Source organism: Theobroma umbraticum, unplaced genomic scaffold, assembly GCF_002168275.2.
Source record: "Theobroma umbraticum cultivar Fairchild unplaced genomic scaffold, ASM216827v3 scaffold_4.1, whole genome shotgun sequence".
Taxonomy (NCBI): domain Eukaryota; kingdom Viridiplantae; phylum Streptophyta; class Magnoliopsida; order Malvales; family Malvaceae; genus Theobroma; species Theobroma umbraticum.
Genome location: NW_018397258.1, coordinates 8784790 through 8797777, shown reverse-complemented (window position 1 = coordinate 8797777; position 12988 = coordinate 8784790).

Here is a 12988-nt window from a genome sequence, read left to right as displayed (position 1 = left end):
ACATGTGGCTTGGGTACAAGGACCTTTTCCAAATTAATTCGTATATTAAAAATTCAAGGTCTCACATACAGTTTATATGTCACGTCAATTGCCATGTGTTCTTGTAATATCATTTGTATGTCAACTATTTATGTTGTGTTTCGCCACTGCAACCTTTGTGCTATGTTTTGTTACATCAATTACCACATGTTTCACTACATTTATCATTTATGTCATGTTTTGCCTTGTTTATCTTTTATGTTGTGTTTCGCCACGTCATCCTTTGTGCTGTGTGTTTCCATGTCACTAATCATGTGTTTTGTTGCGTTTATCTTTTATGTCATGTTTTGCCACATCACTTGTCACGTGTTTCACCATATTTATTTTTTGTGTTGTGTTTCACCCCATTTATCTCATTATGTCATGTAGCCTTTAGTTGATTTCAAAATTTCGTTTATCTTAGTTTTCAAACTCAAGATGGTATGAACCATAACATCTTGAGTTCAAAGGGGAGTGTTAAGATAATTATACAAATTGCTTAGCTAAAGTTATTATACAATACTATTACTAGTTAGACCACAATATCTAATTAAGAGTTATATTATAATACTATTAATTAGTTAGAGTTAGACTATGAATAAGATTAGAATTAGTCTTATATATATTTATCTATATATGTGGCATACATAATTTAAATTTTATGTTAAAAGAGGGAAAATCTTGTTATATAAAACTATACAAGATACAGAAAAATCTAAATTATATATTGAGAAATCTAAATTATGTATGTTACATATATATGGCTAATCCTAATCTTATTCATAATTTAACTCTAACTAACTAATAGTAATATACTATAACTCTATTAAGATATTTTAGTGTAACTCAATAATTGTATTGTATAATAACTTTAATTAAATAATTTGTATAATTATTTTAATACTCTCCTTTCAACTCAAGATGTTATGGTACATACCAATTTGAGTTTAGAAACTAAGATAAACTAAGTCTTAAAATCTACTAGAGGTTGTATGATGTAATGAAGGGGTAAAACATGATGCAAAAAATGATATGGTGAAATATGACATAAAAGATAAAATGTGGTGAAGCATGTGATAAGTGATGTGATGAAGCACAACATAAAAGATAAACTTGGCAAAACATGTGATAAGTGACGTGATGAAATACTACACAAAAGATGACATGCTGAAATACAACAAAGAAAATAAACGTGGTGAAACACATGATAAATGACATGGCAAAACATGACAAAAAGGGTTGACATACAAATTATGTTATGAAACCACGTGGTAACGGACATGTTAAATAAACTGCAGTGGTAGAAAATGTCAATACATGGACAAAATAGAGCATGAGACATGAGTTATCCATGCTTGGGGCATATGAAACAAGATATGGGATGTGTGAACCAAGAATTGCCAACAACCAAGGTGGCTTTGATACAATGTTAGAAGATGAGAAAATCTAGTATTATATCAAATTGTATAAGATACAGAGAAATCTAAATTATGTATGTTACATAGGTGTGTGTGTGTATGTATATAGCTAATCCAAATCTTATTCATAGTCTAATTGTAATTAACTAACAATATTATAATATAACTTTAATAAGATATTATAATCTAACTCAATAATAGTATTGTATATGTTGCATTTAAATGTGGCACTCCCACATGGCATGAAACCGTGTTAATTATTTATGCATGATTAATAAATATTTAATTAATTAATATTGAATTTTATTATGATATTTTTTAATTAAATAACTAAGAAAAACATTTATTAGATAATCAAAATAAGATATAAATTTGAATTTAATTTGTTTAAATTTAAATAAGGATTATCTATGTAATAATATATATCTTAATTATAAAAAATAAAATCTCAAGTCAGTTAAGATGCAAAAATATTTTATCTCTGTATCTATAGAGATATTCTCTTTATATAATAAATTCAAGTAGAAAGAACATTAGTTCTTCAGTAAGTCAGAAAAATAAAAACACACACTCTTTCGTTCTTTGCATTCTTGAGGTACCATCAATAAGGCTCAAGGGTTTTGGAATGTGTAAACAAGAAGAAGGAACGTTAGTTCTTCAGTAAGTCAGAAAAATAAAAACACACACTTTTTCATTCTTTGCATTCTTGAGGCATCATCAACATGACCTTAGGGTTTTGCAATGTGTAATTAAATATAGAGGACTCTAGTAGTCACTCTATAACGATGAGAACAAAGAGATTGTTTTATAGTTGTTTATGCGGGTTTAGAATATAAAAGAGGATTTTTAAAGCAAGCTTTTCGATTCAAAAAAGAGAACAAAATTCATCTAAAAAGTGACCTACCTCCCAACAATGGTATTAGAGCAGGTTTTGGTTTGCTTTCATCCTTTTAACTCATGTATTAAGTATTTATATGTGTTTCTATGTTTGAAGGTATGCTTGTTTATGGTGGGTCATCAATGGCATTTTTTTATTTGTAAATTTTCTATCATAAAGTTTATGTTAGAATATTATATCTATAATATGCCTTTAAAGTTTGGTATAGTTTGATGAATTTTGGATTGAGTTTTAATATTTTGAAAATATATTTTAGATGATGACCCAACATGATTGTGCTTAATTTTGACAACCAATACATGATTTATTATGAATAAATCTCCAATAGATATGCTCAATTTTGTATTACCCTTCCAAAGGTATATTATTTGTTTTTTTCCAATATATATATATATATATATATATCTATATATCATGAGAAGTTAAGCATAAAAAATTGAATTGCAAATTTATTTTACTAAAACCAATTATGAAAATATAGGAAAGAAGGAGCAAATTTTGATCTAGTGCAAATAAGTACACTGGTCCAAAGTCATGTGGCTCCTTATGAATTGCAATAAAACAAAATTAAAAATGGGAAACAAAAATGTGGGTGGTAGGATTTGAAATTGTATTAATAGAGCCACAAGACTTTTGATAATGTTAATTAATATTTATGTTTATTTTAATCATTTGTTGATTATTATTTATGTTTAATTATTAATGTTCTAAAATAATAAATGCATTTGAACAAGCGTGGTATCCTTATTTTTTATTATTAGATTGATGTAATAGGCTTATTTTCATTTAACTTATTTTTGGATTATATTAATTATTTACTGAGATCATGTAAAAGGGATGTCATTTCGCTTACTTTATGCATAATATTATTTTGAATATAAACACCAATAAATATTAATAAAGTTTTTCAACAAAACTCAATATATTATTTTATGTTGCAAGTGATAAGTGGAGTTGTTTCCATGCTTAAGGATAGTGGGAGTTGTTCCCATAATCCAAGGTTAAATTAGATTAGATGGATAGTTTAATTAATGCTTATATTATTCGTGATGATTATTAGTATGCAGGCGAAAATTTTGAATTAGTAATATAGATAAAAATTAAATATGTCTAATTTTAATTGATTTGAAAATTAGATGTGTGCCTAATTAAATTTTGTGAAAATGATGCAGTGCTATAGCTTCAAAATAAGTAATTGTTGATTTGATCAAAGATGCCAAACATGATGACAAAAACTTTGATATTAGGCATAAGAAAGTTCAATATCTTCTTAATAAGCAAGAATTGCTAGATCATCTAACTAAAAGATTGAATCCATTTAAAGTTGAAAACACCATTTAGTATCGTCGTGACCAAGAGCCCTATGACACTAGGTATAAGAGAGATTGTAGTGCGTGTTTTGCCATGTTAAACTGCATGCATGATGATCTCATTGGAGAGTTTGAGAACTACCCAATTGCTAAGTAGTTTTGGGAATAACTAAACTTCAAGTATGGTGGAACCTCAATTATGAGGTTTTGTGCCTTGATAGTTAAGTTCAACCAATATATAATAGTATTCAAATACACCATGGTTGAGCACCTAAGGGACATGTCAATCATGATAAGAGAGATGAAAATAGCATGCTATGATCTCATAGATGAGTAACAAATCTTAGTTGTCATTAGGTCATTCCTCAAGTCCTCGTGGAGACATGTTAACTAGTGTTGACACATAATGAAGGGATAAAGACTTTTGATGACATTTCTCGCCATTTAAAGCTTAAGGCAGAGTAGAGAAGCTATCTACAACTTCGCCATGATAGCTCAAGATAGAAAAGGGTATGTTCCCTAATGAAAGAGATAACAAAAAAAAGGGAAGATTTGAAGTCTAAAGCTCAAAAGTGGTCGAGTCAGCAAACGCCAAAATGGAAAACATGGTGAAAACAAGGATAAGTCCAAGTTGAAATGCTTTAACTGTGATAAAAAAGGACATTTTGCTTAAGAGTGCACTAAGCTTAAGAAAATTCATCTTTCAAACTCCTTTAGTACTTATGTTTGTTTCTATGTGTTTATAGCTTATTCTTTCCTTGGTTGGATTGTAGATATAGGAGCAACCAAGCACGTGACGTGCAACTGTGTAGGATATGTAGATTACCATCGATTACCAATGGTAGACATTTTGTCATGATGGGGAATGAAGCCAAGGAAAAGGCCTTAGGAGTTAGAACTTACCAATTCATAATGCACAATGGGTGTAAATAGCTCATACATGATGTGCTTCATGCTCCCTCTGTGCAATGTAATCTACTACCAATTTTAGCATTGATGGGTTTAGGATTTATTTTTACATTCAAGAACTTACCAATTCAAGGATTTTTTTTAACGATGTAATCTATTTTTCTTGAAAACACATTTTTTTGTCACGGTTATTTTAAAGACAGATTAATCACGTTAGATTTGGATTTTAATAATGATGTTACTTTTGTTTCCACTTCTTTTGATGTTATAAATGATTTTGTGAAATGGCATGCTAAATTAAGACATATTGGACAAAACAAAATGTCTAGATTGGCTATGGAAGGGTTGTTGGGCTCACTCACCAAAGTTAAAATAACTTTCTTCATGTAAGCTATGTCTTATTGGTAAGTCCAGCAGAAAGCCTTTTAAGAAAGCTAAAAGGGCCACTTATCTTTTATAATTTTCCCATTCAAACATTAATGGGCCTATGAAAGTAAAGGTGGCTCTATGACACCACTTTCTTAGCCTAATGAATGATACTCTCTTCTATTCTGTGCTGTGGTCTCAAATCTTTGGTGCCACGATGCTAAGTTTGTTACCTTTCAGTGTGCATTTTACTACACTCAATCAACTTGATGCAATTTTCTCCTTAATCTAGGCTGAATTGGGTAAATTAGTAAACATGAAAGTTATAGTCCTATCTCTTGGCTATCCAATGACTTAAGAATCACATCAATTGAACCTCTAGAATGAGAATTATGCTCAAAATACTAAAATATGTATGAGGGAAACACTAACCATTCATGCACTCTTTTTACCAATTGAAGCTTTTCATTTGTACACCTATAAACGCATAAAACTAAATCAATACTAACTAAACTAAAAGCAATTGTAACATAAGTTAAAATAACACACTTTAAATTAAAACAACTCAACATGATTTAAACTAAATTAAGAAAAACTACTAAAAACTCCTAATTCTGAACCCATATCTTAAGAACTTAGCTAATTTAATACTCAAAATGTACCAAAATAACTTTATGAAATAGAGTTATTACACTCCCAAACTTAAGATTTTGCTAGTCCTCAAGAAAAAACATAAAAGAAAACTAAACTAAACAAAATCATAAACAACGTAAATGGTGAAAACAACTTAAATAATGAAAACAATTAGCTAGAGATGAGTTGCACCTTTTCAATGATTTTTCAAATTTCTTCAAAAGTTATCTTAAAATCATGACTAAAGGTAAACATAGAAACTATCCAAGTTCATGATTCAATTCAAACGCAAGTTCATTCTTCAAAAAATTTCTCCTATGTGTGTGTAATCTTTTTTACAAAGAATAGTATGCAATTCGGATAAGTTTATGCTTAAGCACAATTCGGATTAATACAAGAATCCCATAAGTTTGGTTTTCATATTTCTCTCCTCTAATATAGACTAACATTTAATCGAGAATCATTAGACTTTATTCAACTTGTAATGAAAGGCTAAGGTAGAGGTAGGATAAATGATATTAAGTGGTTCAAATTACCTTAAGCACTTCAATCATTCTAGGACTTTTATAGAGCTTAACTCATACTCCAAAGTAACAACTTATACTTGACTTCATCTTTTCTCTTTTTTTTTTACACAAATCTACAACATAAACTTATTTCTTTCTATAAGTAGATAGTGGGGTGGATGCTAAGCACATTTGAAATATGCTTTTTTTAATATCAACTCTACCATTTTTACTTCAATTCGTCATATAGCTCAATATATCTTCCTAAAATGATCAACATACTTAGGAGTGAGGAATGCAAAATTGAAAATTAATTAGACTAGGCTAAATATGTGTTTGACAAAGAAAAGGTAAAATTAGACTCAATGGGGTATAATAAGAATAAAAATAAATTAAGGAAGGTTCAAAAGGCTCAAATGGTCCAAAGATGGCCTAATTCATCTCCTTAACTAAGTATTGCCTAAAATTTTACCTCAAGAGAGAATCAATCAAATTTTAGAATTCATGACATAACTTAAATTTCCATCAATATAAATTGTTTCTAAATATGCATTACAACTCTAAGAAAAAATTAAAGTGTTAAATTAATGAAAATCTCATCCTAACAATGATATTCACACGAGAATTTATCATAAACTTAAACAATATCCATATTTTTCCAAAGTCCGGATAATAGGATAACTAAATTTTTATCATTAGGTTAGAAAAATATTAGAAAAACAATATAAAAGAACTCAAGCTATAAACTCTTAAAATCAAAAAAATAAATTTAAAGAAAAGCCAAATAAAAAATAAACGTAAAGAAAAGCAACTAAATAAACTAAAAATATAAAAAAATAAATTTATAGCATAACTGAAACATAACTAAAAGATAAATCGCTCCCTCAACCTTACACTAACATTGTCCCTGATGTGAAAAATAGAAAGAAAAAAAAAAGAAAAGAAAACTCATTTGCCAATTTAGGATTGTTGTGAGAACTCTAGTCCCCCTCCTCATCTTCATTGTTATCATCAAATCTTGTCGGAGGATCCGATTAGAAGAAAAATTTTGACATGTCCATCCCTATATGGTGTGCACAAACTCGAAACATCTACTCCAATGCTCTATTGCATTCCATTTAGTAAAAATGTTGTCGAGTATTCTGAAGCTCCAAACATTCCATTCTTTGAAACAATGTCAAATTCCTAGATTGCATAGCCGAGTAGCTTGAAAGCGTGGTGTAGAGGAAAAACTTCCACCGATAACAGATGGTTCATAGGCCCAAAATCTATTGATAATTCCCTTGTGAAAGGGACCTTTCATATACAACAATTCTTCACTATTTTCCCATTGTACACTAGCTTGCCCACACAAATAGTAATAAGCGATGGAAACCATAAACCTTCTCATGTTGAGCGAGCAATTTGCATGATAACATTGGAAATTAGCTAGCTAATGTTGAATAATCTTCCATTAATGATTGCATAGAGCAAGAGTACTTTATCTCTAATGACATTGCTAACATGCAATGAAAGAAGCATCTTGGTTGCCACAAAGTACAACCACACCTAATATCTTTATTCATGGAATTTGCTTTGAAATAAAGCAGTTCTCCCTTCGGCATTTTCCACTATACACCCTCATTACAAAGTACAGAGATCACTTCATCCTAATTATCAAACCATTCAAATACTGACTATATTCATCACTCTCGATATTAAGAGTTTTATAAAATTGATTTATAATATGGTTGTCAAACTGCACTTGATGACCTCTTACAAAAACTTTGCCATTAGTGTGCTTGAAAGCATTAACATAGAATTCTTTTACCACTAGGATCACAGTTACCATCGATTGGCCACAAAATTTTTGCCATTACCTTGCCTCAATAATGTTATGGATATCCCTATAAAATGCTAGTTTAAGATTAAACTACCTCTCTAAAATAGGCACTTTGTTAACAAGGGAGGTATTATGTTGTTTGGTAGCCTTCGCAGGCACAAATCTATTATCAAAAGAACCACTTCAACTACCTTTTGCTCACTTTGGTGCCATTGTCATAAAGCCTACAATAATTCTCAACAACAAACAAAGCAAAGCCAAGCAACAATTCGAAGCAAACATAAACCATAGTAATACCACAAGTCAATATCCACAATGACTACAAAAGAAACTCTAAACTTGTGAATAAAAATTGTAGCAAAATTAAATTCTCAAATATCCAATAATTATCTCAATTATCCAAATTAAAAATCATACCCAAACTAAATTATGCCCTAATTACAACTGACAAATAATTCAACTAATCCAAGATAATCAAGAGTAAAATTGCTGAAATAAGCATAAACTTTTCATCAAAGTCGAGAACTACCCATACTTTTCTTATTCAAACCTTAAATTCTTTAATATTTGCTAAAAAATATTCAAGGGAAAGATATTTATTGGAAAATTATAGCAAAAAATGGATGGCTTGAAGGTTGGATGGATGGAGCAAAGAGTTGGTTGAGGTTGGATGCAAAAAGTGGAGAAATTTTGAGTAGGTATGTTAAAGAATTTGAGAGAGGGGGTGCCTGCACACAAAAGAGGAAGAGAAAACCCTAAACTTTGAAGTGTGGGCTAAAAAAGAAGATAAGAGAGTTTTATAATGGGGAGGCTTAAAACGGTCTCGTAATGCCATTTCCCTGGTGTTGTGGCACCAAAGTCATAGGTTGTAGCTATTTTGCTGCAGGCTGGTGCCTTGGCCTTGGAGTTTTAGGTGCTGTGGCATCAAGCTCTTTATTTTTCTTATGGGGAGGGCACCATTTGGGTGTCACAACCTCGATTTTGTGACACCACGATGCCAAGTTAGTTGTGTGCTTTTTTTTTTACCTGCACAAGAGCCAAAAAGAGCATTAATTGGCAAATAAATAAATAAGTAGCTTTAAATAAAAAAAAGTTTAAGTCTAAAAAATTTAAGTTACCTCCTAATAAGTGCTTGATTTAAAGTCATTGGCTTAACTTCTTAAGGTTCATTTGGCTTCACCTAGGGTGATTGAGGATTTATATCGATCGATTTTGCCTCCCTAATAATACTTGAGAAATTGTCCATTCTCTTTAAATGTTTTGTTGGAGCTTTTTTCGGATATTTCCATTACTCTTTGAGGGAATACTTTCATGACAATGAAAGCTCTCAGTCACTTAGACTTGAGCTTACTTGGAAATAATTTCAACTAAAAGTTATAAACTTGCTAGCTCGATTCAAAGTGACGCTTAATAATTTTTTTGTCATGCCATCTTTTGGTCTTCTCTTTGTAAATCTTAGCATTTTCATAGGCTTAAAGTCGAAACTCATCCATCTCATTAAGTTGTAATAGACACTTTTCTCTAGTTGATTGGAGATCAAAATTCAATTTTTTGATGGCTTAATATGCATAATGCTCTAGTTCAACTAAAAGATGCCATTTTTTTCAGAAAACCAATCTGTAAGAAGACATCCCAATCAAAGTTTTGTATGCAATCCTGTATTCCCGCAAAGCATTATCTAACCTCTTGGACCAATCTTTTCTGGATGGACACATAGTCTTCTTTAAAATTCACTTGATTTCTCTATTAAAAACTTCAAGTTGGCCATTTGCTTATGGATGATAGGCTGTGCAATCTTATATATTACTCCATATTTAGCAAATAATGTTTCAAAGTACTTGTTGAAAATGTGAAACCCCTCATCATTGATAATAGCTCTTGGGGTGTTAAAACGAGTGAAGATATTCTTTTTAAAGAAGTTCAACACCACCTTAGAGTCATTAGTTGGCAATGTTACAACATCAACCCATTTAGATACATAATCAATAGCAACCAAAATATATAGATTAATGTATGAAGGTATAAAAGGACCCATATAGTCAATTCCTCATACGTAAAAAATTTTCACCTCAAGGATGTTGTTGAGAGACATCTCATGTTTCTGTGAGATGTTGCCAACTCGTTGACACCTATCACACTTTGCAACAAAATAATAAGCATATTTGAAATGAGATGGCTAATAAAAACTTGATTCAAGTACTTTTGCTACAATTATCTCTCCTCTAAAATGTCCTTCATAATCTTAAAAGTGACAACGTCAAAATATATCCTCAAATTCCTCCTTTAGAATCTAAACCCCATATTGCTTAAACAGAAAGGGCTCTCCCACACATAATATTTGACATCATGTAAGAATTTCTTCTTTTGTTGAGAGGTCAAATAGGGAAAGAGAACATAAGTTAAAATGTAGTTCATAAAATGCGCGTATTGTGGTAGTCTATGCTTCCCAACATAAAATAGTTACTCATGGAGAAAAGTCTCATTTATCAAGGTTGTATTTCTAGCTTGTGACTTATTCTCCAATCTTGAAAGATAATCAGTCACTTGATTTAATATACCTTTTCTATCTCAAATTTCCAAGCGAATCTCTTGAAGCAGAAATACCCATCTTATTAAGCATGGCTTGGCATTTTTCTTGTCAATCAAATTCTTAATTGTAGAATTATCAATATACACAATGACTTTAGTGCCAACAAGATTGGAGTGAAATTAATTAAATGTAAACACTATAGCAAACAGCTCCTTTTTAGTGGTAGTGTAGTTCAACTAGGCATCAATTAATGACTTACTAGCATAATATATTGGATTGAATATTTTCTCATTTCGTTGGCCCAAGACTATGTCAACTACAAAGTCACTTACATCACACATAAGTTCAAATGGCATACTCCAATCTAGGACTATGATAATGGGTACCAAAATCAACCAATTTTTCAACTCAACAAATGCTACTAGGCATGCATCATCAAACTGGAAAAGTGTATTTTTTCCAACAGATTACAGAGTGGCTTAGAGATCTTGTAAAAATCTTGATGAAACGTTTGTAGGAACTTGCATGATCAAGAAAACTCTGAAAACCTTTTATTGATCTTGTAGGTGGAACCTTATCAATTGTCTTAATCTTTGTTTTGTCCACTTCTAGGCTCTTACTAGAAACTTAACATCCAAGAACGATACATTTTTGTACCATAAAATGATATTTTTCCCAATTCAAAACTAAGTTGGTTTCTTTACATGTTTTAATAACTCTAGCAAGATTATGGAGACAATCATGAAATGAATCACCACAAATTGAAAAATCATCCATGAATACCTCTAAACATTGCTTCACCATATTAATAAAAATGGTTATCATGCATCTTAGAAATGTAGTTGGAGTATTACAAAGTTTGAATGGCATATTCCAAAAGGTAAAAGTTCCATAGGAACATGTGAAAGTGGTTTTTTCTTGATCTTCAAGAGCTATAGAAATTTGATTGTATTCATAATACCCATCTAAAAAGCAATAGAACTCTTTACCAGCTAATCCGTTAAACATTTGATCTATGAACAAAAAAAAGAAGTGATCATTCCGAGTATCCTTGTTAAGCTTTTGAAAATCAATCCATACCCTCCAACCAACCACAGTTCTAGTAGGGATGAGCTCATTGTTGGCATTTGACACAACAGTCATACCTTCTTTCTTTGGCACACATTAGACGAGTCTCACCCATGAACTATCTGAGATATGATACACAATATTAACATTTAACCACTTGATGATCTCCTTCTTAACCACTTCTTTTATAATTAGATTTAACCGACATTGATGTTTTATGGTGGCTTTGTGGTTGTCCTCTAGAAAGATCTTATGCATGTGAATAAATGAACCAATTCGTTTAATGTCTACAATAGTCTACCTTACTGACTTTTTATACTCTTTTAGCACACAAAAGAGCTTGTCTTCCTGCATGTTAGTAAAAGAAGCAAAAATAATAAGTAGCAAGTTAGATGAGCAACCCAAAAAAGCATACCTTAAATGAATTAGTTATTGCTTGAGTTTCAGTGTGAATGGTTTTTAAATAAAATGCTTGGTAAGTGAAGATGAAAAAGTTAACAATTCCAAAGACTTAAACTAAGGATTAAATCCCATGACATGTGGTGAAGCTACCAAATAATTCAAGCATTCAAAGAATTCATCATCATCCTTTTTAAAAGTAAAAATTAAAAAAGCCTTAAGTGGATCATTAGGAGAGCTTCCTATAAACATTTCATTGTTGATGCTGTTGACCACATTGATTGCAAAGCATTTATCAGCCTCTTAGGGAAACTTAATAGCTCTAAAAATATTGAAAATTAGTTTTTGGTCTTGAACCTTTAAGGTAAGTTCTCCTTTTACATTAATAAGAGCTTTAGTCGTAGCTAAAAATGCTATCCCAAGAATAATCAGTATTTCATGATCTTCCTCCATGTCAAGATTAATGAAGTCTATTGGAAAAATAAATTTATCAACTTTAACTAATACATCTTCAACAATACCTTTTGGGTAAATGAATGATCAATTAGCAAGTTGTAAAGTCACAAAAGTGGGCTTGATTTCCCTCAAACCAAGGTTTTGATAAATAGACTGTGGCATCAGATTAATACTTGTTCTCAAATCACTTAAAGCTTTTGCAAAGAATAAAGTACTAATAGTGCATGGAATGGTGAAGCTATCCAAATCCTTGAGCTTTGATGCAAGTTTATTTTGGATGATAGCACTACACTTTTTACTAAGTGCAACTATCTCAAACTCACCCCATCTCCTCTTCTTATACAAAATATCTTTCAAGAACTTAACATAACGTGGAATCTGTTTCAAAGCTTTAGCAAAAAGAATATTAATATAAAGCTTTTTGAAAACCTTAAACAATTTCTATATCTACTTATCAAGTTTTTACTTTTGAAAGTGTTGAGGGAAAAGTGGTGGTGGTGGATTGGGCTACAGCTTCTCTTCTTGAACGTGTTGATCTTTCTTCTCAACCACTGATGCTTTTTCCATAGACTTACTTGGAGAATTTGAATGTATTCTACTCCCTTTTATCTTTTGAGTGTGATTACCTTATAGTGTTCTTTTCCTTTCCTTTTGG